Raw genomic sequence first — 25378 nt, 5'->3', positions numbered from 1 at the left:
AATTTTTTTTTTTTTTTTTTTTTTTTTTTTTTTGTAGCAGGGATCCAACTCAGGATCTTGTGCTTGCAAGGCAGGCGCAGTGACTGAGCTAAATCTCCAGCTGTAATTTGCTTTAACTTCGTAACAAATGAATAAATTGATAATAATGGCTTACCACTGATAAGCATGTATCATTTATCAGTCTCGGTCTAAGTACTTTATGTAAACACCTCATTCAATCCTAAGGATAACACATAATAAATGATGTTACCATTTCCATTTTACAGATGAGAAGATTTGAACTCCACAGGTAAATACTCTGTCTTCAGAATTCCTGCCTATGAGTTAGGACTTCCATTAGTCTACCTTTATTTATAGTTTTGCTTCTTCTGGGTTTAAGTCACCTGCAGTCAGCTGTGGTCCAAAAATATTAAATGAAGATTCTGGAAATGAGCAGTTAACCAGTTTTAAGTTGTGCACTGCTCTAGGTAGCATGACAAAACCTCCCACCGTTCCTCAGGAGCATCTTCCTGCACAGCGTGTCCAGGCCATACACACCCTTCCTGCCCACAAGTCACTGTCAGTGTGTGGCAGTACCTGTGTTCAAGCAACCCTAATCTCCTTAATAATGTCCCAAAGGGCAAGGGGGATACTGGCAATTTAGGTTCGCCAGAGCAAAGGTTCCACGTACTATCTTTTGAGAGAGAGACCACATTCACATAACAATTATTAGGGTATATTATTAGGACTGTTGCATTTTATCACTACTCACTGTTGTTCATCTCTCACTGTGTCTAATTTACAAATTAAAATTTATCATAGGTTTGTCTGGATAAGAAGAAACCCTCGCATACATAGGGCTCAGTATTCTGTGAGGTTTCAGATATCTCCGCGTGTCCTGGACTGTCTCCCCTGTGGAGGAAAGGGGTCACTCTGTCTACTTCACTGCCTCGTGGAACACTCCCTTAGCCCAGGTACTCGGCTCTCGGTAAGCTGGTGGCCTCTTATCCACCTGCACTTGGCAATTGGCACAGCCTTGAGCCGGAGTTCCGGCTAGTGAATGCGCGGAGAAGCGATGCAGCCTCCGAGGCCTGACCCAGCAGAGCCTCTCGCTGAGGCTTCTGTGTTCTCTGCCCACTTTGCCAGCTGAGTGAACAGAGACGGGGACTCGGGGGAGTCACAGCATGGCAATGAGCGGCACCATAAAGCTGTCTACCAACCAGAGCGTGCTCACGTTGAATCAGTATGAGATGTCTATTGTGTTAAGTCACTGAGTTCCAAGTTGTCTGTTACAGAGTCCGATGTTACTTTAATTGATGTACTCTACGAAACAACTGATTAATGTACACAATAACAGGTTACTATTAGTGGACCATGATGCCAGAATTGCCACTGTTTTAAGTGCGTTCTCTCAGTCTGCAGGGTGCGTGGCCACAACTGGGGATGCTCCCCCAGCTCACAGACATGATAAGATCTGATATCCTGTTTCCATCTTTCAGAGGGAATTAGCATGGCATGAAAATAATCAGATTGCACAATAATCGGTCACTGGAAACCCATCTGGTGTGGCGATGAGCTCATCCCCCTGAGAGTGAGCAAACTTCCATGGGAGGCTGGGTGGGGTGGCTGTCAGGATAGGTCCCTGACTTTCCCAGGCCCTGTGGTGGCTAGGCAGTGCCCAGTGAATGCCCATTGAATGTCCAGTGGTCAGGTAGCAGATCAACACTATGGTGAGGGATTTAAACGTATCGCACTGATTAAGGACACACGGTGTTAGGCCTAGCTCAGCGCCTTGCCCCCCTGCTGCACAGCTCTGGGTTGATACACAATATTACCCTTGCCCTCTGCCTCCTATCTCCTCTGCCAAGCTCCCTGCTCAGTGCTGTCTCCTCAGGGAGCCTTCCCGGGCCTCCCAGAAAAAGAAACCCTCCTCGGTTGCCTCTTAGGCCAGAAGTCTTCTTATTTTAAAAGTACCGACCTACATTTTTTCCTTAGTTTGCACAGTTATTTTGTTAACAAATTATCAAATCTCTATTGAATGGAGCCTCTATGAGAATATGCAGTTATAGTTGTTTTGTTCACCATCCCATCTCTAGAACCAAGTATGTGGCCTGGCACACAGAAGGATCCATTAATTATGTACCAGATGAATGAATAAGCACTTGAATGAATGAATGAGTGAATGGTTAATTTAATTAATGAGGAAGCTGGGACAGAGAAAGCTGAAAATGCCACCATACCTGGGTTAAGTGTGAAAACTGGAAATAGAACTTGGGATGCTTCACTTTGCGTGCTGCTGGCCCTCTCTCTTCCAAGCGAATCATGGAAAGGGATGCCTAAGAACTAACGGTCACTTCCAGAGCTGACAGATCTCCAGAGCAGCTGCTGGGAACCCCAGGGGAGAGGGCTACCAGCTCCCTGAGTCACTCCCTGAAATCCTTATTTATAAATGAAGACTGAGCACTCATCTGCTGGAAGTGCTGAGAACCAAAACATAGAACACATTTGAGAAGATGCCGTAAACTCTTCAAATGTGCATACCTGGTTTCCTGCATGTGTGAACCCTGGCTCTGAAATGATGGGTTTGAAAAGACATTTGTGAGCAGAGCACTTTGAGGACACCATGCCCACAGCCTCTCATTCGGTTAAATAACTTCCAAGGCCACAGCAGAGCAATAGCCTCCGCTCCACTCAGAGACCCCAACCATACATGCGGCTCAAATGAAACGTGGCCGCCCTTTTCTGAGGAGAGCACCGCGGCAAAGCACCACCAACCTAGAACTCCAGGAGTTGATGGGAGCTGAAACTGCTTTGGCAATAGATCCTCTAAGTGAAGAGGGACAGGCCAACAGGAGTGGGGCTGGTTTTAGACTTGTGAGCTAGCGAGGTGACAAAGAAAAGCCCTTTGATGGAAGATGAAAACATCTCCGTGTCAGGTTCAAAAATATGCCATGAATCAAATAAAAACTATTGTCTTCTGCCCACATCAAGGAGGAACAATTTTAAAAACCAAAAGATGAAAGATTTGCTTTCTGCAATATTGTGATTCTGTGTCAAGCTAAGATACTCTTGCAAAATGTAGAACGCATGAAATTCAAATATACTGGTGCAAATGCAAACATGCTGTCCTTTACTGACAGGCACCAAGAGTCTTAAAAGCTGTCTGGAAATAATAAAAAATGTGCAGACTTGACAAAGAAATCTAATAAACTTGCTAAACTGTTTTTCCCCGGGCACCCCGCCCCCAAGCATAGCACACATTACTGACCACGGAGAACAGGCGAGGTCCAATCCATACGTAGGCACTGAATAACAAAAGGGCCCTGCCCTTGGAAAACATACACGATGAAATGATGAAAGGGAGCAGCAGAAATTACAAACTGAGAATCAAAGCTCAGCTCTCCACGTGTGGAAACATTCGCTTGAATCCCGATCTCCTGCACTGGTCCAGATCAGCTGTACCAGTTGTTATTCCGGAAGACGCAGTGAGGCCAGACCCCAGTCTCCCCTGAGAGAAACGGCGACTGTCACCCCAGCCTCTCCTGTGGAGGGTTGGTAAGGTTGTATTTGCCAGCTACCGGGTACTTCTAGACCCTCTGTCTCAGAAGCACAACTCCTACTCAGAAGTCAACTCACGCACTGCTCTGGGACTCCAAACCAACCTGGTTCTCCCGGAAGGCCTGGCACGGTGGTCTGCAAAGGCACCATCAGAGCGCTGGACAAGACTGCTGTGTGATTAAACACGGAGTGGGCTCTCCAAGTCCCCAACACTGCGGTGGTCACCATGGCCACTGGTCCTTCAGGAAGCAGCGTGAGGGGCAAGCCACAGCGATGATAAAACCCTGCATCTTGGAGAAGATCATGGGCCCTGTGGCCCCCAAGATGGCCCGTCCTGAAACCAGGCAGAGGGGAGAAGCCGCCTGCTGCCTCTTGGGGCTTTGTCAGCAGGCACCAGGAAATAAAAAACAGAAACAAAGTTTACAACTCTTATGAGGGGCACACTTTCTATAAATGGAGAAAAAATTCCAAAAAGAATTAAAAAAAAAAAAGGGAACGGCATCCAATGTAAAAAAAAAAAAATCTAAAACAGACTCACATATGCCATACACATGTGTTCCACATCTTTGAGGCCAGAAGCAATTTATGGTGGGTCAATAATTCAGATCACCCCATTTATTTTGTTTTTCTTACAGTTTGAACGGCACAGCCAGGAGTAAGGCAGGGCCAGGCTCGTGGGAGAGGGCACAGGACCTTAAACTCAAGGGATTCTCATTTCATGGTGCCTCTTTCAAGTCTCAGGGGCGATTCCCAGCCGTGAGCTCATGTGGTCATTTTTGCAAAAGTGAGATATTTTCCCTGTCATCAGATATGACTAATTTCCCTTTCCACTGTGACTTCCCTCTGGTATGTGCCCTCTTGATCAATAGCACTGCAGTGTCATGGCATTCTGGGAGTTCTGCCAGGTCAAGTGAGCAGGGACACAGACGGGCAGGCTTGGGAGCCACACCAGTGTGGGAACGGCTCCCAGAAACTGCCCTGGCCACAGCGCTGGCTCCTCCTGACACCTGTACTGGGCGAGCAGTCTTACTGTGAGAGGATGGCATCCCAGCGCTGGGCGGAAGAGAAAGAAGATTAGAAGCAGCGCAAGCCATAATCCAGCAGGTGGAGAAATCTTCCAGCCATCACCGCTGGTGAACTTGCAAGCAGGGATGAGGCGTTGCGATGCCCAGCTGAGGGCGGGAGTTATTCCCGGCCAGAGCATGTGATACACCCCATGCATAACTGTACAGCACCCTGTGACTTTCTTCTCCACTGAAGGAGACAGAAGGTCGCTGGATTCCCCCCTTTCCCAGTACAGAGAGCACAGCATTGTAACTAAGCAGCGGGCTGTTCCACAATAGATGACACCCAAGAGAAACTTCCCACAGTAAGTCTAAAATCTGCACAGAGTTTCCAGCAACAAGTTGTGGCTCTGAGAGGCTCCCTGCTCGACTGCCAATGCCTCATGGGGTCCTTGTCGGGGCACTGTCATAACTCCATTTCTACAAGCCCCATAAAGCTGGTCACAGGTCTAGCTCCGAGCTTGTCCCCACAAAGCGCCAGCTGTCTCCTCTGCTGGGGCTGGGTGTGCCGCCTCGGGAGAGCAAACTGCTACGCAGTGCCAGTCCAGTCGCAGGTCAGAGCTGAGCACTGCTTCGGACTCCACTGCGAAGGCAGAGTTGGGGGTCAAACACTGTTAAGTCAGAGACCGAAGTCAGTGAGCAGTTGGCACTGGACCTCATTTTAAACGTAGACTGCTGGATGTTCTCCCTCACGAAATGGAAGGCGGGGTCACGTGTCACATGTGTGTGCTGATTGTTACTAATTACGACTTTAAACCTAACTGTGGGGTCAGTGATAACTGCACGGGTAACTCGACACTCTTACACAGTGGCACCTGTCAAGCCAGGGGCAGAAGATGTGCCTGCCCGCCAGCACCCCATCCTGACACGTGTAAAGCCCTCGCACTCCCATAGCGCAGGGAGGCGCCCTGGCTGGAGGCACAAGTGCACCCCGAGAGCCGTCAGATCACAGCCACCAGGCCCGGGGTTAAAACCCGTCTCATCTCGGGAGGCGGATCTGGGCACCTCTCTGGGTGAATGTGAGACCGCCAGAGACTGAAGCCTCACTCTGGCCAGTGGACAGACCGAACAAAATACAGAAGGGCAGTGTGTCCCGGCGTCCTGAACGCACGCACACACTCAAGCTAAACAACAGCAGGACCAGGACGTTACAGCAGCACCATGCTGTGCTTGTCTGTTCTTCAGTATTTTCAACACACTTTCATTATAACCCTGACTAGGAGGCTGTTGCTCCCTTTCTGTGTGGAGAAAGCAAAAACCCGGAGAGATTTAAATACTTTTTGGACAGTTTTCCTTGAGCTGAGTTTGTTATTCTCAGCACTTCTGTCAAAGCCTCTGTTTGTTGAAATGCCATTATTTGTGTATTTGTGTTTGTTTTTGTGGTTCTGGGGACTGAACCCTGGGCCTTCATCCCCAGCACTTATTTATTTACTACATTTGGACACAGGGTCTTTCTAAGTCACTGTTTCCCAGGCTGAGTCTGAATTTGCGATCCTCATGCTTCAGCCTCCTAGAGCACTGGGATTACAAGCTTATACCACAGCTGGATAGATTATTTTTCTTGCCTCTTCCCCTTGATGCTTTGTGCAAGTGAAGATTATTTTAAGTGTCCTTTCTAAACAGCCTCGCTGACCATCAGACCTCGAGGGCTGGGAGAAGGTAGGAGCGCCTGGGACTAGGTTAAGTGGTCATGAACACATTCAGCTCACCCTCTGCAGCCTGTGCACGGGGCCTGCTGTTAACCTGGCCTCCCCTCGGGGCTCACTAGCTTGGACACTCCACCTTGGCTGTTGTCCTGGCCACTGCCTTCTGGGCCACCTGTGGGAATACTTCCTGGCAGTGATCAACGCTGCATGGGCTCCGGCATTTGTCCCCTTGGACCACCCAGTTGGCATCCTGGAGACCGACCAAGGTCAAGTACGAGGAGTCCCATACTCAGCCCGCGATTCCCATGCACCCCCGAGGCCAGGCTGGTTCACGCTGCTGGCCATACTGCAGGTGCAGTGCAGTCCGAGGAAGCTGGCCCACTTCCGTGGTGGGAAGCTTGGGTTTTATGCAACTTGACGAGACCCAGGAGAAAACAAACAACGAGATAAAATGAAAGTGTGAGGCCCCCGCCAACCACCAGGAATCGCAACCACACCAGAAAGACGGCCACATAATCACCCCAAACACCACGCTGGGGGACACAGACTCTCAGGAAGGCTTCAGAAGGACACTTGTGGCCACTTCAATCTCCCAGCAGGGATTTTCTTTTTTTCTAGAATTCTTTCAGAGTCAGAGCTCGTCACTGGAAATATTATGTAGAATTTCTGCGTGGTTGTCAAATTTGGGAAGATTTACATAGCATCTATAAGAGACACCATTGCTATTTAGAGTAAAACTACAGGTACACACCTGTCAAGCACAAGACTTCTGGAAAACCCCATCTCTAGAAACCTTGTCCTCCCCATGAAGAAAAGAAACAGTGGGGCCCCCAGGACACTTAGGTGTGGCTTTGGGGACCTGTCCCTTCTGGTCAGGTCTAGACCCTGTGCGAGATGGGGCCAGGTGCCCACATGCCCCTAGTTATTTAGACTCGAGTTCATTAGGGAATTATACACCACCACATTACACCTAAAAACACAAAGGCTCGCTGTGCTGCCTGCCTCCAAGCTGTGCATCGTGAACCAGTGAACAAGAGAGAGGCCGGATGGGTGGGGCTTGGGCTGATGAAACAAACCAGGTGGCAGTGAGGTCACTGTGAGACCCTGGTTCAAGCCCCAGCCCTGCACCAATTAAGCAAACAGACAATGCACCCGGAAGGCTGCTCTCCCATCTCCTTAGACTGAGCGCAGGTTTTGTGTCTCTGATCCAGAGCTCCCGCACAGTCACCAACAGAGGGAGTGAGGACAGGCTCCTGTCCCACACAGCTGCACTGCCCTCACGGCTTGTCACCCCGCAGTGGACGCACACACTCATGACACACACACACTGCAAAACACGAACGGTGGAGAAAGCCCTTTGTCACTGCGGCAAAAGTGTGGTTTCAACCTCTCTCACTCACTGGGTGCCCGGGAACGTGACCCTCTCCCAGCATCAGTACCTCTCCTCTGCTAAGTGACACTGGCTGGCCTCCTTCCCAGGTGGCTGTGCAACTGCGCTGACCCTGGGGCCTCAAGGCTCCCAGGCCCCTGGTTCCTTGGGGAGGAAGTGATGCGAAGTCTGCAAGGACAGGAAAGCAAGGCGCCAGGCCCACCTGGAAGAGCGCCCTGGACACGCACCACGCACTCAGCACCAGCTGCAGCACCTGCAGGCCACCCCAGGGGCAGGTCCTCTGCGCCCAGCCGGTGAGGTGCCAGCTGCATTGCTGGTCCTCATCCTGGGAGCCCAGCAGCCCTGGGGCCATGCCAGCCACACCCGCCTTCACTGCACTCCGGCCCCAAGAGCAGCACTGTGTTCACTCAGTAGCAGAAAGTTCAAGCGCCACTGATTTAGTCGGGCAAGGAAAAAAATGCAGTGAAGACAGCCACACTCCCTCTGGCCCTCCACTCCCCGCACCTCCCCAGGGCCCGGGGATTCTCAGAGGCTGTTTTCCCTCTAGGGTTAGCAGGAGCCTCCTAAATCAGGGCGTGTCCTCCCTGCGTCTGGGGACTCACCCTCCGGCAAGACCACAAGCACACACGTCTGGGCCCTGGGAGGGAGGTATCTGCAGTTTGCAGAAAATTTGAGAGAAGAGTGCAAATCCAACGACATTCCAGGGTGACAGAGCTGAGCAACATAGCTCAGGCCCCCACTAGCGTTCCCAAGACATTCTCACTCTTTTCTTAACTCTTTAAAACTAGGCAAACCCAGGAGTTCCTGCGTGATGAAGCAAAAGAGTTCAACTTTGTATCAACCCTGGAGAAATGGGCAGTTCTGTGGGCAACTTGTAAAAAATCCAGGTTTGGGTAAACGTCCCAGGTTTGGGTCAGGCTTTTAAGGGCTGTAAGGAAACATATGTGATACACTTAATATCCACATGTAAGATTTTGGAGGAGAATGAATGCAGGTGGCCAGGCAACCTATCACTTTTATTCTTTCCAAGATCTTCTACAAAAGCCCTGGCCAAGTGCTGAGTTTAGGGCACGAGAGAGACACTCAGTTAAATGTGTTACAACTCTTTGTGATTTCACTGAGTTCCCTCTGGCTGTTGATTATTTTTAACCCTGTTTCAGAAGGACGTCTGCATCCTAATTCGATGGATTCTGTATTAGTGGGCAAGATTCCAAGATGGCTACAAGAGGAGAAAGGGACAGTTTAACCTTAATGCCATGTTGACAGCATCGTCCAGAAAAATCATGCTTGTTACTGAGGCACATTTGTCGTTGGCACATTGTGTGCCTGCAGTAGAACCACCTGGCTCACCGGTGTGTCTCGAGGTCTCTCCTGTACAACCCAGCTTGAACTTGGTCCTAGCCTTGCCTGTATGACCTTGGACCAAAGTAATCAATCCCCTGATTTATCTGTAAAACAAAAATAATGCCTACCTCAGTAGGTTGTTGCAAGGATTGAATGAAGGGACACACACAAAATAAACAACAGGGAGTGATGTTTGAAGCACTTGTCACGAGCCAGAAATCTGAGGGTGTGCCATGAAATGAAGCCCCAAGCCACTCTAAGACTTGTGTTTCTCTGAGTCATCTCTAAACTCTGTTCCTCCTGCTATGGGCCCGCACATTCACGTTATTAGCACATGAGACATTTGTTTTCTCTTCTGTTCTCTTCTCTATGGCACTGGGGTTGAACCTGGGTCCTTGTGCAGGCTGGGCTGGTGCTGCGCTGCTGAGCATCCCCTCCCGGGCTCAGCACCTCTCCTTTCTGAATTTAAACTGTTTTGGTGAGTTATACTTTCATGGTTTTGCCCCCGAATAGTATTCCTTTGTTTTCACACTCCTGCAACAAAAGGCGGGGTGAAGTACTAAGACATCACACCTTTCCACAAAACCTCATTAAGAGAATCAGCTTTTAGAGGGGAAAGAAAAAAAGGAAGGAAGGACAGGAGGAAGGAAAGAAGGAAGAAAAGGGAGAGAAATAAATTAAAAATCAGTATGCAGATAATAATGCTTCCAGTAATATTAGCTAACAGTCCTGGTATTTGTAAGAAGAAACAAAAGCAAGAGTACGGTGGTTGCTGCCGCAGTGGCTTCCCCAACCCCCACCAGGGAATCTGGCTGGACCGGGCTCCTCTCCAAAGCCTATAATTATGGAGTAGATAGGGACAGTTAGAAAGGCATCGTTTTATTCTATGGTTAAATAATATGACTTTAAAAATAAAAAGTTAAATATATATTTAGCTTATGTTTTGAGAATTTCTTAAGTATGAAGGTGCTGTAATGCGTTCCTTTTTTTAATGCCCGAATCTAAACATGAAATCCCGAGACTGGTCAGAAGACTCAGACCGTCCTGAACTTGCTATCACTTGCAGGGACCCACGGTAGCTGCCGTGGTCCAGTGCTAGGATCTATGCCTGCGACCGAGGCCTGTCTCTGAGCATGGTTGCCCCTGTGCTGCTGGTGGCAAGCTGCTGGATCACTGGCCCAGTCCCTTCCACTACTCCTGGTCCTGCCTGCAGGCTGCTTACAAGGAAACCTCCCACCCGCCAGCCGGGCTGTGCAAGTGTGGACAACTGCCACTGACCACGCCTGTGCTGCCAAAACGGTTCAGCACCCTCAGAGCAGGCAGACAGACCCCGGCGTGTCTGCCTGTGCTGGGGTGTGCGTGCGCGTCTGTGCATCGTTTGCGTCTGTGTGTGACCATGTTGTGTGTGCATGCACATGTGTCTGCATCCGTGTGAGTGTGCACGCACCCCACTGGGCAGAGGAGGAGATCACAGCGCAGAGGCACACATGACCACGACTTCTCTCCCGACACTGGCTCCTCTCGTCACGCTCTTTCTTTCTCACAAGTAACAGAAAGAAGGGTTTTGTGGGCAGCTTGCTGCTCACTTCAGCGATGACCAGGCCAGAGAGCCACGGAGTGGCAGGGTGACTGCAGGTGTCAGGGCGGAGGGCCAGCATCGCAGAGGATATCTCCCATGTCTCATGGGAGGGTATGAGTGAGCGTGCCTGTCTGGCATTGTCTTCCCTCCATCAGATTTCGCTGGCTAATTTGGGTGAAAAGAGTCCAAGCGGGGGTGAGTTGGCCTGGCTGGGTTTTGTGCATGCTGTACACCTGGGGGGGCACTGTGGGGAAAATGGAAGTCTTGGTTCCAGGGCTCCTCACTTGGGAAGGACTCTAAGGCCAGGGATGCAGAGGGAGCAGGTATGGGAAAGCTGGGCACTCTCACAGTCTGCTCCCTTTGCTCCAACCTTGGCCCGCTAGTGTCTCTATTTCCTGCTCCCACACTGCTGTGCTTTCTTTCCTAGCTCTCAGGGCCAACTGCACGGCTATGATTAAGACACAGGAATTAAAGAAAATCAATAAATGTCTCTGTCTTATGCTGGGATGTTTTGAGACATAATTACTGCCTTGGAATAAATAAGTTGAAAGTCATGTGTAGCATAATTTATAAGTACATAAATACACAGGGAAACACACACACACACACACACACACACACACACACACACACGTCTATGATCTATGTGAGGAACCAAAGATTCAGAAATGCACTCTGACATAGCCCATCTAGTTGTTCATGACTATCACTGCCATCTGTTTGAGAAATACCATCCACAAGATGGCTGGAGAGCCCCTCTATGTTGAGTCAAAGTCAGCTACCGGGAGGCACAAACGGCATTAAAAAGCCACTCGGGATGGGTTCTGTTATCATTTACTGTAGGATCTGCAGGCAAAGTGCGGTTTCTCCAACATCAAACCTGGTCCAGTGGTGGCCCAATAGCAAGCAACTTCAATGAAGAACCAAAGTGAAGGCCAGATTCACTTTCTCAGGAGAATTGAAGAGATGTGTAAAGGACTTATTCCAAACTGAGGCTGAGAAGGCGGCAGGAAAATCAAGACGCACAGCAGTCAGGGGAAAGGCTGGGATCAGCTCAGAAATCCCCGTTCACGATATATTCAGGTTCTGTAGAGGTTCTGTAGAAAGTATATTTGAGTTCTGTGTGCAGTTAAGAGATAACCCCTCTTTCTGTGTCATGTATGGACATTTTCAGCTCTAAGCTACTAATCCTTATTTTAAGTCTGAATCCCCCTCTACCTCCCACCTAGGACTCAAACCCAGGTGTAAATTCACTGCTCCTTTGTTTCCATCCATCAGATGTTTTGTTACAAATTCTCTCAAGTAATCAGATTGCCAGGTGGGGACAGGATTGAAAGCTGTGTTCTTTTGATGGCCCATGGCTCTTTAGTATTCGTCAAACACACACACACACACACACACACACTGATGCAGTATCTATTCCATGCACTCCGCACTTCTCCCATTTAAAGTGTACCATTCGATAATCCACAAGATGATGCAACTATCACCACAGTTTAATTTTAGAGTATTTTCATCGTCTTCTCCAAGCAGAACCCCATGCTCATTAGTTGTCATGGCTGCTCCCCGTTTCTCCTCCCTCCGTCCCTCCCTCCTTCAGCTACTGATAATCACTAACCTATTCCTTATCTCTATAGATTTGCTTATTATGGACATTTTTTTGAAGTGTGACCAAAATATACAACGAACGTTTACATTTAGAAAATATTTATTACTGTGAAATACACACTGCTATGAGTTCCCCTAAAAATACCTCCCTTTCCCTCACACACTCACCTCCTCGCTCCCAGCACTCTGTAGCTCTTCCAGAAGCCCTCCTTTGTGAGTGTCTTCATGCGGTATGGTCAAAACACAGTGAATGCTGCTGCCGACAGCCACCCAAGCAAAAAGGCAGGCTTAAAAAACATTATGCCGCGTCCTGGTCCACTGTATTCACCTGACCTGGCGCAGTGTGACTGTGGTTCTTCCCCAAAGTCAAAATGATGAAAGGTAAACATTTTGAATCAATTCAGGACGTTGAGGCAGCCAGGACAGTGCAACTGAGGACGCTAAGAGGGCCCTGGAGCGCAAAAAGGATGAAGTGAGGGGCTGCTCTGAAGCAGATTATTGGCATCGTGTCCTTCACCATACTGCGTGTTCAGAATTCAAACCTTTACTGTAGTTTCAGTCACACCTCATGCATTAACATGGAGTCTGGCTCTGTTTGCTTGGTGTAACGTGTGGAAGCATGCGTCAGTCCTCCACTCCTTTTCCTCGCAGAATAATGTCCCTTGTGTGACCAGACCACATTTTTAATTCACTCGCCATTGACGGGCAGTCGGGGTGTTCTCACTTTGGGGTTATTATGGATGATGGGTCTGGGAAGCCCACTTTCCTGGTTAAGTTTTTCTGCAGAAGCAGCTTTCCAGTTTGCCCAGACGCTGAGGGGTAGACACACTAGGTCGTCAGAGGTGTCTAACCACTGAAGAACAGCCAAACTGTTTCCAAAGCAGCTGTGCCATTCTACCTTCCCGCCCGCAGCCTGTGGGGCTAATTTCCCCTGTCCTCTTCCATCCTGTGCTTTCTGTCTCTTCTAGTCTGAAGTGCTAGTGCTCTTGTCCCTGACTCAGCCTTTGGGTAGAGCAGGTGATAGACAGGCAGGGCTATCTCGGGGCCTGGGCTGCTGTGCCTGAGCTGTGCTGCAGCCCCTGGACTTGGGGAAGCAGAGGCGGCGCTCAGAGCCCAGCCTACCCTCTTCCTCCTCCGCCCTCTGCTCCCTACTGTCCCTCACCTGCCAGCGGGCAGACGTGCGAATGCGCTGGAGGTTACCACTCCTCGCTTTATCACCCAGCCCCAGCTCTCTGGGAAAGGGGTGTGGACAGAGCCTCGTCTGGCTACGTGAGGGGGATGTGCAGGCCCCAAACCCAAACAGCCCGCTACACTCCAAGGACCTCAGGCTGCTCCCGGTCACATTACCCCATATTTGGGTCTGGAAAATGTCCCGGCTCTAGCCGAGTCAGCATCCAAACCCCTGGTCTCCGCCTGTGAGCCCCAGAGATCTGTTTATGCAAATCCCAGAACCCACTCTGTTCGCTTGGGGAGGGCAGGAGGATAGTTTTAAAAAATGCTTGGCTGTGTGTATAAAGATATTTTGGGTCCCTGGGAAAGTACGGGGAGATAGGAGCTGGCCCTGGCTTCAGCACCCGAGCAGGAAGCCAGAAGCTATGTTTAGAAACACTTTCCCGCTCTCCAGACAAGGGACCCTAGGTCATAAAGTGATGTCATCTCTCCATTACCCGTTAGGAAAACAAGCTCTCAAATACATTCCAGGCCCCCGTGGAAATAACATCAGGGGCCCCGAATTGAATCAACCAGGCTCTGAATCAGAAATTAAATGTTCCCAGCCTCCCTTAATCTCTTCTTATTTGGTTTCCATGGAACTTGGTGGCTAAGGCCGATTTCGGAGGATTATTTTGCAGGTGCATGTTTACGCGGTGACAGCCCCAGTGAGGAAAGGACAGGCCTTGTTTTGTTTAGGGCCACAAGTCAGTAGCAAAGCTGTGCAGCGAGGGCCTCTTCACCCGGAGCAGGGTCTGTGGCCTGAGAAACAGCGGCCTCCCCGGGAGGGTGCACGGGTCAGGTGCCCGGGCCAGCGCCGAGCGGTAATGAGCAGCGTGGCCAGCGGGAGCCCAGGGTGCTCTGCCCTGGCCTGGACGCTGTGAAGGCTCAGAGGCCACGTGGAGAAAAGGACCGAGTTCGCCCGTGCAGCTTCGATTCCTCGGTTCCCTTCCCAGACTGGCTTTTCCGCTGCTTATGACAGGGTGGTGGAGGGAGTTTGGTCTTCAATGATGCGCCCCACATTTCTAGTAAAGCCTTTTCCTCTCTGAAACTTCCAACTTTATTCCCGAATGAATGGAAAAGTTAGTGACCGCTGAATGGATGAAGGTGTCTTTCTTCTTCTTCCTCTTTCTGGAGCTGGGTCTTTCCCCTGCTCGGCAGGGCTCTGCACACCCCAGCCCCACAGGCGAATCCTGTACAGAGCGGTGTCCGGCCTGGCTGTGCAGAGGGGCCACGCCCACCTCAGATCCACCTGGGGAGTGGAACTCGGCAGAGCCCTCATTTTTCTTCTGGCTTCTCAAGAACAGAGACCCACATCCCCTTTCTTGCTCAGAAATGAAAACCTGGCACATGGGCACAGGTGAAGCCAAGGCCAGGCCAGGGAAGCAGTCGTGCCACTGTGCAAGTCAGATGCAACCTAGTGAGTTGGTGACTCTGGAGAGCCAGTTTCTGGGCTACATTTTCCCCTCGATGTGTCACACTGCTGTCCTAAGAAGCAGAGGTCTAAAGGAAGCCTGACTACCTAGAGAATCCAGCTGGGAAACCACAGGATGTGACAAGGTTCCTTTCCAGGGCTGGGACTCCCCAAAGTTCTTGGCTGTGTCTGGAATCGTGAGACCGGATCCCCACACGGCCGTGTTGGAAATGTCTCCTTCATGGTAGTTCATCACCTTTTCTATACAATCAGCCCCACATGTCTGTGGGCGCCATGAACACAGATTCAACCAACAGCAGATCCAAAACAGTTTTTTTAAAAAGTGTATCTGTACTGAACATGCAGAGACTTTTTATTTCTTGTCACTATTTCCTAAACAATGCAGCATGACAACTAGTTACAACTCACTTCCCTTGTATTAGGTGCTATGAACACTCTGGCAGTGATGTACAGCTTACAGGAGGTCCGGAGGTTCCATGCAAATACTACCCCATTTTACACGGGAGCTGAGCACCCCTCAGGTTGGTACCTACTGGGCCCTGGACTAATCCTGCAACTGCTGAGAGAAGAGAACTTGCTAGGAAACCTCAGGTCCTCTGGGGGGAACTTATGTCAAAAGTTACATGTATGCACTGTTTATTACTTTAGCAAATTTCTCCTGTGAGGCACTCATAACAGTGACAGCGAGAAACCGTGAATTATCTCTGCTGGGTTGGTCAGTGGGATGGATTAGTCCACGAATCGGGCTTTTTGTACCGTGTATGAAAAGTGAGCCAAAAGATGGGCCCTCTGATACACAACATCAGACCTGTTACGGGGTGAACTTGTGAATTTAGTGAGTTCCTGGACACCTGCTAAAGAATTCGAGCGCTACTTTCTCATGAAGGCCTCGCCTAGATTAAGCATGTTTTTCGGGGTGCTGCCTATCAGAATAAATTTGCCTGATCACAGGCGGCGTGAAGTCACGGCTTACTGAGCATGGCAGACAGGGGCTAGTCAAGGGTTGGCAGTCAGGACAGAGGCATAGGCAGCTGGAGTCACCTAGCAGTCATAGGTCAAGGGGAATCAACAAATTCTAAGCAAAGTATCCGTGAATAATGAATCCAGAGTTCAAGGAAACCAGGGGACCAGAAAACAGGTGGAAGTGGAACAATCAGATGGCTGAAGAGGACCTGGAAGGGGGTCCAGGGTGGGCACAGGACTTAAGGACAGCTGAGCAGGGCAGACCGGGCTTCACATCTTCGTGTTAGGGCAGGGGTCCAGCTCCCCGCCGATACCAGTGGCCTGCAGGTGGAGAGGGAGCAAGGCCGGGCTGCCTGCCCTGCGACCTGCTCTGTCCTTCAGGAATTCTCTCCATCCGCACTCTCCTACGATCCCCCAGTTCTGACACAGGCCAAGCAGCCCTATCAGTGGAATATTACTTAACCCCAGGCACACTGTTTCCCTGGACTTGAAAGAAGTCCTTTCTTCAGGTGGAGTAAGCAAAGTCTCATACTCCCCCGAGCTAAGGCCACTCTGAAACCAGAGAAACAGGAGGCCGGTAAGCGACCAGTGGAAAGAAATGGAATGCCCTGCATGGTCCAAGGAAGAAAATGTCATTAAATCCTCCCAGGCCACGAAAGCATTTAATGATCTGTAAGAAAAACTAGCTTAGGCTTTATTGTTGGATAAGCCATGAAAATCAGAATGATTTTTCCCTTTAAAAAAAGTCCTCTGTGTAGAATGATTCTAGGAAACCCCTACTGCAGAGGAAGGAGACTGGCCGGAGGGACTGGGGAACAGCTGACAGTTTAAGTTCAGAGCGGGGGTGCTTCTGTATCTGTCTCTTAGTCAACATGAACTAGTGGCCCTGTCCCTCGGTGGGGACCGGGCTCCCCACGAGTTAGGACCAGCGAGGGGCAGGTCTGGGGTCTGGGCTGGCCGCTGTGCTCGCTGGAACTGTGGGCGCTGGGCTGAGGTCAGCCATCCCCCAACTTAAGGCTGAGCGGCTGGGTGCTGCCGGCCCTGGGCAGGTTCAGCCATGGCTCTGCTGAATGACTTGGAACTCGTGGACTTCAAGGAGTGGGCTGGAGTTCAGGTTGGACCAGGACCAGGAGCCAGAGACAGGCTTGGGCTGTATGCAGCAGAGGGACCAGGATGTGCTCAGGCGTGCGGGGCAGGAAGCAGAGCTAACAAGAGCAAGGTTGGCCCTGAGTCTGCAGCCCTCCCAGGCTGCGCTGCTTTGGGAAAATGGTGCAGACAGGTCTGAGCTTAGAGAAAAGCAGAGCGGCGCAGCCAGGAGGCGGCCAGGGAGAGCTCCACCAGGCCTGACCACCTGGGGAGGGAAGGGTGCTGAGGCCCTGCAGGACACTGCCAGCTGGGTCCCAGTGAAGCCCCTCTGTACCCCACAGTCGGAGCCACCGGTGGCTTTGGACACCTCTCCTGTGTGCATGGTCAGTGTGCAGGGCCCACTGGGTTCCTGCCCGGGGACTGCCAACCTCTTTTACAGGCATCAGCGTTTTGGCCGGGTTCACAGCCCCAGATGCCCTTCAGTGCTACCTGGAAGCTTTTACAAAAAGCTTCTACCTCACATTTGTTTCTGCATTAGACTGGCTTCTCAACACCGCGATATTTCCACACACATGGCCTCCAACCCTGAGTCCCTGGCCCCATCTTCATGGACAGAGGCCGGAACACGCAGCACTTCCAATCTGCACCAACAAGGAACATTGGGTTCCTGTTAAGACGCGAGTGACTCATCCTTGGCTGACGTATTCCTCTCTTTCTCTCTTTCTCTGGCCATGAGGAAGCTGCGGGCCCCACACTCAGTCTTCTTCATCTCCAGCACAGAGACAAATGTTGCTGATCTCGGACCTGCTTCCTGTTATTAAGAGGACATCCTACCGTTTAACCGAGCAAGACTTCTAAGCAAAGCCAAAAGCCTAACAATTTTGGAGTGTGCTTCGCACCTAGAACTAACTAGGTCATAGCTGCAAGGGAAGAGAAAAGAATGGAATCACTCCAAGGCAGGAGCATTCAGCATCACCTGTGGCTGGAAAACAAACAGTTTTTCTTTTTTAAGACAATCTGGAAGAAACAAGTACATCTGAGATACGATAGAAAACGGTAAAAGTGAAAATCTGTTCAGACAGCAGGCAGAGGGGGGTCTCCGGCCTAGCTATTTAATATTCATGCAGAACCGGAGGTGACAACGATCGCCTCCACACCCATAGGCCAAAATGTGCCTCTGATCCAAGCAGAGAGACTTCCTTAGAGTCACGCATGTCCCGCAAAGACTCCTGCAAGGCTCACGGTATCTTTTGAGTTCAGGTCTGTTCAAGGCTGCAGGACTCGTGCATTTCCAAGTGTGAGCCTCTCACAGTGGCTTTCTGGCCTCACTGAAGTGTCAGAGGGAGTGACCACAGCCGGGGGGTTGTATTTCTAAGTGTCCAGAGTACACAGGGAAGGAACACCCTTCAGAAAGGGCCATCTCGAGGAGCTGATCTCTCCCTGTCCCCCAGGACGCCCTGGACCATGGGAATCCATTCTCCCCCGAGGGAGCTGGGCAGTCTAGGGGTCCTGCTTCACGTTTGTGCAACCGGGCCACAGTGAAGAGACGGGAAGAGGACAGCACAAGATTTCACGGAGCAGTTCCTGTCTGTCCGCCTCGAAATCAAAGACAAGAGAAGAGTCACCTGTACGCAAGACACCTGTGAGCACGCGCACAGCCTTGAGCAGGGACGCCCCAGGCCCCAGCATCAGGATGGCCCTGGCCTTGTCAGAGGTGCAGTTGCTCTGCATATGGCAGGATTCTTCCGAGGTGGGAGTCTGAGGAGCTCTGCTCATCGTGGGGCCTATATCAATGATTTTCAATAGCTTCTCTTCATTTGTGAAAATAGCCTCCCAGATGAGATCTGGAAACAGAAGTGTCTTAGAAACCTAGGTCCTCTGCTTGGGGGGGGGGCTGGAGCTGAGTGCGGACCCCAGCACCTGGTGGACAGAGGGAACAGGAGTCCTCTGAACGGCAGGCCTGGCATGTCGTGGCACTCAGACACTATCACCTCTGAGACACAGGTCCTGTCTGTGTGGTGCTGAGGATTGAATCCAACTTTGCACACACGGCCAAGTGCCTCCACTGAACTACACTCCAGCCACCACTGACTTATTTACTTATTTAATTTTTATTCACCCCCTTCACTTATTTCGGTATTGGGGATTGAATGCACTGAGCTCCACCCACAGCCTTTTCTAGTTTTATTTTTTTAATTTGAGACAGCCATTAAATTGCCCAATGTCAGTCTTGAACTTGCCATCCTCCTGCCTCAGCTTCCTACAGTGCTGGAACCACAGGTGTGCTCCGCCATGACTTGCTTACCATTGAAGCAAGAGTTCACAGGGTCAGGCCTAGCGTCTATGGGGCCCTGGGTTTGATGCCCAGTACCGCCAAACACGGCAGAGGCGGCAGCAGCGGCAGTGTCGGTGGCGGCAACAACAAAAATCCCAGACAAGCAAAAGAACATGTTAAAAAGTATAGCGCAGAAGTTCCAGGGATGGATGTAAAAGGAGAAACCGAAAAAAAAAAAAAATCAGAGAGACAGTGTCTTAATACGAGAAAAAGATAAAGCAGAGACAGAGGAAGGGAAGGTGCCCCAAAGTACGCCAGGTGAGCCTTAAGTGTGCATGTCGGATGACGCAAGGATGCCACCCGTGCTGTCTGGACGCACTTGGCCTGCTGGGTCCACGCCCAGGACCTGCCCCGCTGGCCTGGGATGCTGCAGGTGACTTCCTGGCTGTGTTCTCCATTTCCCCTTCTTCGCAGTGAGGAGACAGTTACACCAGCCTCCCAGGCGGGTCTGGGGATCAGGGTGAACAGACCCCAATGGGCACACAATGCTGGGCACCCAGCGCGGCTCTGTCGCAGCTACACGGGTGAGCGCTCTCAGGCCCCTACATTATGCTGTTTCCCGTGCCTCAGCCTGGGACTGCCTTCCTTCTGCCTTCCCAGCAGCAGGCCTGGGGTAGGACTGTCACTGGACACTTGGCCGATGACCCTAGCTGAGTCCTCCAACTCCTCCCAGGGAGGAAGTGATGCTCACCTGGGGACCTTCCCTGTCCACGGCATTAGCCTGCGGGTTATCTGGCCGGCAAGAAGTTGCAATTTTCTTCCTGGACTCTGGCCGGGGAGCAATGGCAGCCCCAGGAGCCAGGCACTGCTGGGACAGGGACAGCTCATACCTCCAGGCCGCTTGCTCAGAATGCGCTTAGTCCTGCTCTGAGTGGACCTGAATGGAAACCTCTTTGTCTCGAGGCTTTTGTCCCCTTTCTTTCCCTGAACAAGCAAGATCAGATACGAGGCTCCAGTAATGGGTGGCTCATGAAAAACAAAACCGAAAGCCAAGGTACCTGGGGGTGTGGGAGTCACAGCTCCTGGAGACATGGAAGCCAGGTGGGGGGCCCCTGGGCCAGCGCCCCTCACAGTGCAGGACAATTCTCCCGAAACTGCCATCTGAGCACTGTGGTTTCCTAAAGCCCTGTTCTTGGCTCTGCTCCTCCTCCTGGCCCCAGCCCAGGCCTTCAGTGGCAAATCTTTCCCAGGAAGCTGTTGTTATCCGTGCATCTGATAGTGGACAGTCGCACACACTGGCAGCAAAATTACAAAAGGAAGAGAAAAAATAAGTGCTGAGTGAAAAGGATGGTGAGGAGGCGGCTTCCCACGTCCTGGGAGACTGAACCAGTGTCTCTCTCCGGACACCTCTGGGGCACAGAGAGGCCACAGCGAGGATGCATCTGCTCCCCTTGCCAGGGACCCCAACACTGGCTCTCTCCATGCCCCAGATCCCTCTTCAACGAAGGGGTCTGCGGGGTCCCCAGCGCCCCGGCACACGAGCAGCTCTGTGCCGTCACAGCCTACAGCTCCAAATGGGTTTGTTCCCCTCAGGGAGACGGCATGGCTGTCACTGTGCCGTTCCCAGGTCTCAGCTTTCCTGGGACACTCTGGGTAACCCAGAGACAAGCAGGGCTGCTGAGAGAATGGGCTGCATAGTTTACCCCATTATTTTCACTCTCAATTGACTACGCACCAATTGTGTTGGTTTTCGTTTACAGAAACTAACACTCCTGCTGCTTGGCAGGAGTACAGATTACGTGTGTATGACTATCCAGGTAGGAAACTGAACATATTATAAGATGGAAGAAAGAGATAGTAAAGTGAGCTAAATGTAAAAAGGCTTCTAGCATGAGCAAGTTACTGAGGTTGGGCCCCACTTAAACGTTGAGTTTCCTGGCAGCAAAGGTAAAAGAGGTATGCACAGGAAATTACAGATTTTATTGTCTTCTAAAGGGATTAACAGAGTAGAACATATGTAAGGGACACAAAGTACAGTAAGGAACAACATGTTCAATGAGCTCATTGAAAACACTTCAGAAGCATTCAGGCAACTTCCTGAGCTGGAAAGCCACCTTTGCCCACCCAGGCCTGTTCCCCTTCGAGGCTATGGCTGGATGCGCCTGCACTCACATGAGGGTCCAGGGGCTCCTCCACACTCCTCCTACCTCTGCTTTTCTGCCGAGTTCCCTGGTCTCCATTCACTTGCCTCTCTGTCTCCAGAGCATCTAACAGGCCTGTGGCTCACGCTTTCAGGGCCCTTTGCCATCAGCAGCCCTAATGCCTCGTCCTGGATTTACTTCTGCTGGCCTCCCTGTCACCAGAGTCCCTGTCACCCAGACTTTAGCTGAGTGCTAGTGGTGTCCAATTCCCAACCTGCCTCATGTGGCGAGAGGTGGCACAGAGGCCATCCTGGGATTCAGATTAAAGAGAGAAATCTATGCCGTGCTGTGACCAGCAAGAGCTGGCCTTCAGAGGGGCCGCACAGCAAGTCTGCCTGACCTCGCCCGGGGGAGCTCCCATTTGCCTCCGCGTCCCGGGGAGCTGAGGAATGAAGCCTGGTTTAGTGCTCGGCCACAGCCCAGGACAGATCAGGCCAAGGGGGGCTGAGTTCGGCCTGCTCAGGTAACGCCTTGATCATGAACCGCAGCTTGGGGCGAGGAGGACCACACGCCCCGGCTCCACAGACCTGGCTGCAGCCTCACACACCTGCGAAGGGCTTATTGGTTTGACTGGGCTGATCTGGCCCCCAGCGCAAGCGGAGCCAGGTAATGGCGCTGCCTGTCTGTCAGCTGCCGTGAGGCCCCAGGTCCAGGCACCGATGGTCTGCTCTCACAGGAAAACAGCCATGTTCTCAGAAAAGCAGGCACAACCTTCCAATTCCCTGAAGCTGGAGGACAGATATGCGATTATGTAAATGTATTTTAAATTTTGCATTTGACCTGTCAAAAGAAGTTTTTAAAAAATAATAATATTCAGACTTAGCAGTCAGAGTAAGGTGCCAATGGGAAGCCCTGAAGAACTATTCCCAGATTCATGCTTTTGGCTGAGATGTCTCCTTTTAATGAAATTCACAACTGGGGAGAGAATAAAGATACCTGGGGTGGGACAGTGCAAGTTACGGACCGGTGAGGGCCACATGTGGCCTGTGGATGCTTCGTGTCAGAGGTAGGGTTCTTCTTTAAGTCTGGATTAGTTGCCAGCATATAAAACTGTGTGTGTGTGTGTGTGTGTGTGTGTGTGTGTGTGTGTGTGTGTGTGTGACATGGAACTGGAAACCCAGCACAGGGCCTTTCACATGTTAGGTAAGCATTCTACCACTGAGCTACATCTCCAGTCCTTTTTATTTTGAGACAGGGTCTCACCAAGTTGTCCAGGCTGACCTTGAACTTGCGATATTCTTGCCTCAGCCTCCTGAGAAGTGGTAGTTGGGATTGCAGGCAGCCGCCCAAATCTGGCAACAAGGACACTTTATAACTCTCTCTCTCTCTCTCTCTTTTATACACCCACACTTCCTTAAATACAACAAGGAAAGTCCACAGGCTTCCTCCTGACTTTCCACTCTCTCAGGAGCTCAGGAAAACCACCTCAGCGGTCCCAGGGCACAGCTGGTGGCAGCTGGTCACATTTACCGGATGTCCGGTTTGTAGTGTGTCTGCTTCCTTGCTGCCCGGATGGCTACAGGCATTTGAGTTTGCTGCTGGCCCCGGGTCCCCTCGTACAGGGGGAGTGGAACGAACAGACCAGCCAAGAGTTAAGATGAAAGGTCAGGCCGAGCAGTGGTGGGAAGCCTTGGGCAGGCGCTGCAGTGGGCTGCTTGTGCCAGAGAGCTCCAAGCCGTCCGCCATCACTATCCAAAGGGCCTGTACAACACGAGGAGGAAACAAACTCCTGAAAGTAGCTTGTTTCTACAGCACAGGGCCCTGCACAAGTGCGATTCTCAGACATCTCCGATTTTCTCTTGCGGCAGTGTACACCACAGGGTCGGGAAGATATGTTTGTTTGGGGCCTGCTGCTCGATACTGTCCAGAGGAGCACACAGAACACGTGTCCAAGGTGCTACCAGGAGTCCAGGCACGTGAGGGACCTGTGAAGGGCCTCCATGGCTGTGGCTAATGCTGCAGGACCCAGGAACTGTCCCCAAGGGGTGCCCTGAATGGCCTGGCTCCTGCTCACGGGATCAGGTTTCAGGAAGCCCCTTTACCCCACAGGCTGGAGTGAGCTTGTGTTCCACACTGCGCTGGCATCTTGGTGAGAGCGATTCCAGAACCAGAACCAGAACCAGGGATCCCCATCTCTCCCCATGCGGGTGGACCTGGCCATGCCATAGGAGAGCTCTGTCACACGAGCCCCGGCGCCAGCTGGATGAGCGGAGGTCTCACACCTGTCTGCTCTTCCCTACCAGAGTGAGAGGTGCAGGAGGCCTTTTATACCCGAAAGGCAGGCAGGAGAGGTGGGAGGGGACCCTCTGATGGATGGAATCCAGGGCCACTGCTCCACTTTGGCCCAGAAGACCAGGAACGCAGGGTTTTCCTCTACAAGTTCCACAAAGACTGTGAAACAGGGCCTCATGTCACAGACCTGTTTTTTTTCAGTTCAGTTCAATCGGTTTTCTTTTACAGAAGAGGTTGCAGTCCAGATTCAGAGTTCAAATCAGGCCCTGCTGGCTCTGCAGTTGGCTGGCTGGCTTGCCCCTAAATTACACTTTCTAAATATATTCCAGGGCTCAGCGGGCTATGAGCACTCACACACAATCACGCCAAGATGGGAAAAATGTACAAGGCAAAGCAAAACCAAGCACCATAGGTTTTCCTCTGCACAGATCTTGGGAGAGGGGAGGTCTTACGGGTGGAGCCCGGCTTTGCCATGTGTGGCCGGCATACGACACGGAGTCTTTAATCCTCTCTGGATGTGGCTTTCTGGGGAGAGCAGCAGCTCATAGCTGCTCTCTAGGGCAACTGACGCTGTGTGCATTGAGGGGAGGACTGCTGCCCGCATTGCCTGGACCCTCGCCCCCAGTCCCCCACCGTGTCCAGCTGCCCTGCCCAGGGCTGACCGTAGGTGGGAGAAACTTGTCCTGAGAGCATCTCACTTCCTGGGTGGCACTCTCTCCTGCACCCACTGACCCTTTCCCAGGAGAAAACCCCATCTAGGAAGGTGCTGCCTCCCAGTCTTCGGGCTCAGAAATGCTGGCAGCCCGCTGGCGCAGTCCTGGTGACAGCTGGGATGAGGTGCTTTCTCGGTCTCATCTTACTCGGCCTCCAGCACCACCTGGACGTCCACTGGCCCTTTCCAGGCTTTCTCCTTGGTTCTCTTTCCACCTCTCCTGCTGCTCCTGTTAGTCTTGTGTGTGTGTGTGCGTGCGTGTGTGAACGCAAGCCTGTGTTACTGGTATGGGATGAACCCAGGGCCTTGCAATGCTGGACAAGTGTCCCCCACTGAGCTGCACCTCCACCCTCCCTGTCAGTTGACCCTGGGTCCTGGCCTAGGCTTCAAGTGGCCTCTGGCCCGGGCGCTGCCATACTCCTGGTGCTCCTGCTCCCAGGCAGCACCCCAGTCCTGAGGCTCTACTCCACCCCTAGGGAAGTGCTTCAAGGTGTCTGACCACCAGCTCTCCAGGGCAAGCCCAGTCTCCATGGTGTCCGCTCTTCCCCCAGGGCCCTCTCCACCCCCCACGTCACCCGATGTGGGAAGATGGGCTCACCACTGTGTCCACGCAGCTCCGGCACACCGAGAACACTCACATGTCTCCAGTCAGACCTCTCCGCAAACACACAACTCGGGTTTCTGGTGCCTTACTGTGTAGCCCAGTGTGATTCCAACTGATGGTCGTGGGCCGGACGCCTCAGAAACAGAGCTCTTCCTCTTCCGGGCCCTGCCCTGTCTTGCATGTGTCCTCCCCGCAGAGCCTACCCGCGGCTGTGCCAGCTCCACACCACAGCTGCTGGGGGTCATGCAGAGCCTGCCTCCCCTCACTCCACACCCACACCTGCATCAGCTCTCAGTGGGAGGAAGACGGCTGCCTATGACAGCCAAAGGTGTCAGTTGTGTGGTCAGAGTCCATGGGGTCCTACGGTCAAGCCCGCCATGCAGAGCTGGTGCTGGAAGTGAGTCACCCGTGAGGGCTGCTGTGGAAGACTGTGTGTCCACCTGTGTAAGGAAGGTGGGCACAGAGCCCGCCCCTGTGACAGGTCTGTCTCACT

General features: G+C 51.7%; 1 protein-coding gene across 1 annotated transcript in view; it reads right to left on the bottom strand.

The window, feature by feature from the left end:
• The window catches only part of Frmd4a (FERM domain containing 4A), a 494886-nt gene that overhangs the window by 218194 nt on the left and 251314 nt on the right, over positions 1-25378 (bottom strand). The window lies entirely within an intron of this gene.

The sequence above is a fragment of the Fukomys damarensis genome, unplaced genomic scaffold (assembly GCF_012274545.1).
Source record: "Fukomys damarensis isolate Sample0158 unplaced genomic scaffold, DMR_v1.0_HiC HiC_scaffold_19, whole genome shotgun sequence".
NCBI classification, from domain to species: Eukaryota; Metazoa; Chordata; class Mammalia; order Rodentia; family Bathyergidae; genus Fukomys; species Fukomys damarensis.
Note: the sequence above shows the minus strand (reverse complement) of the source record. Positions and strands in the feature narration are given on the sequence as shown.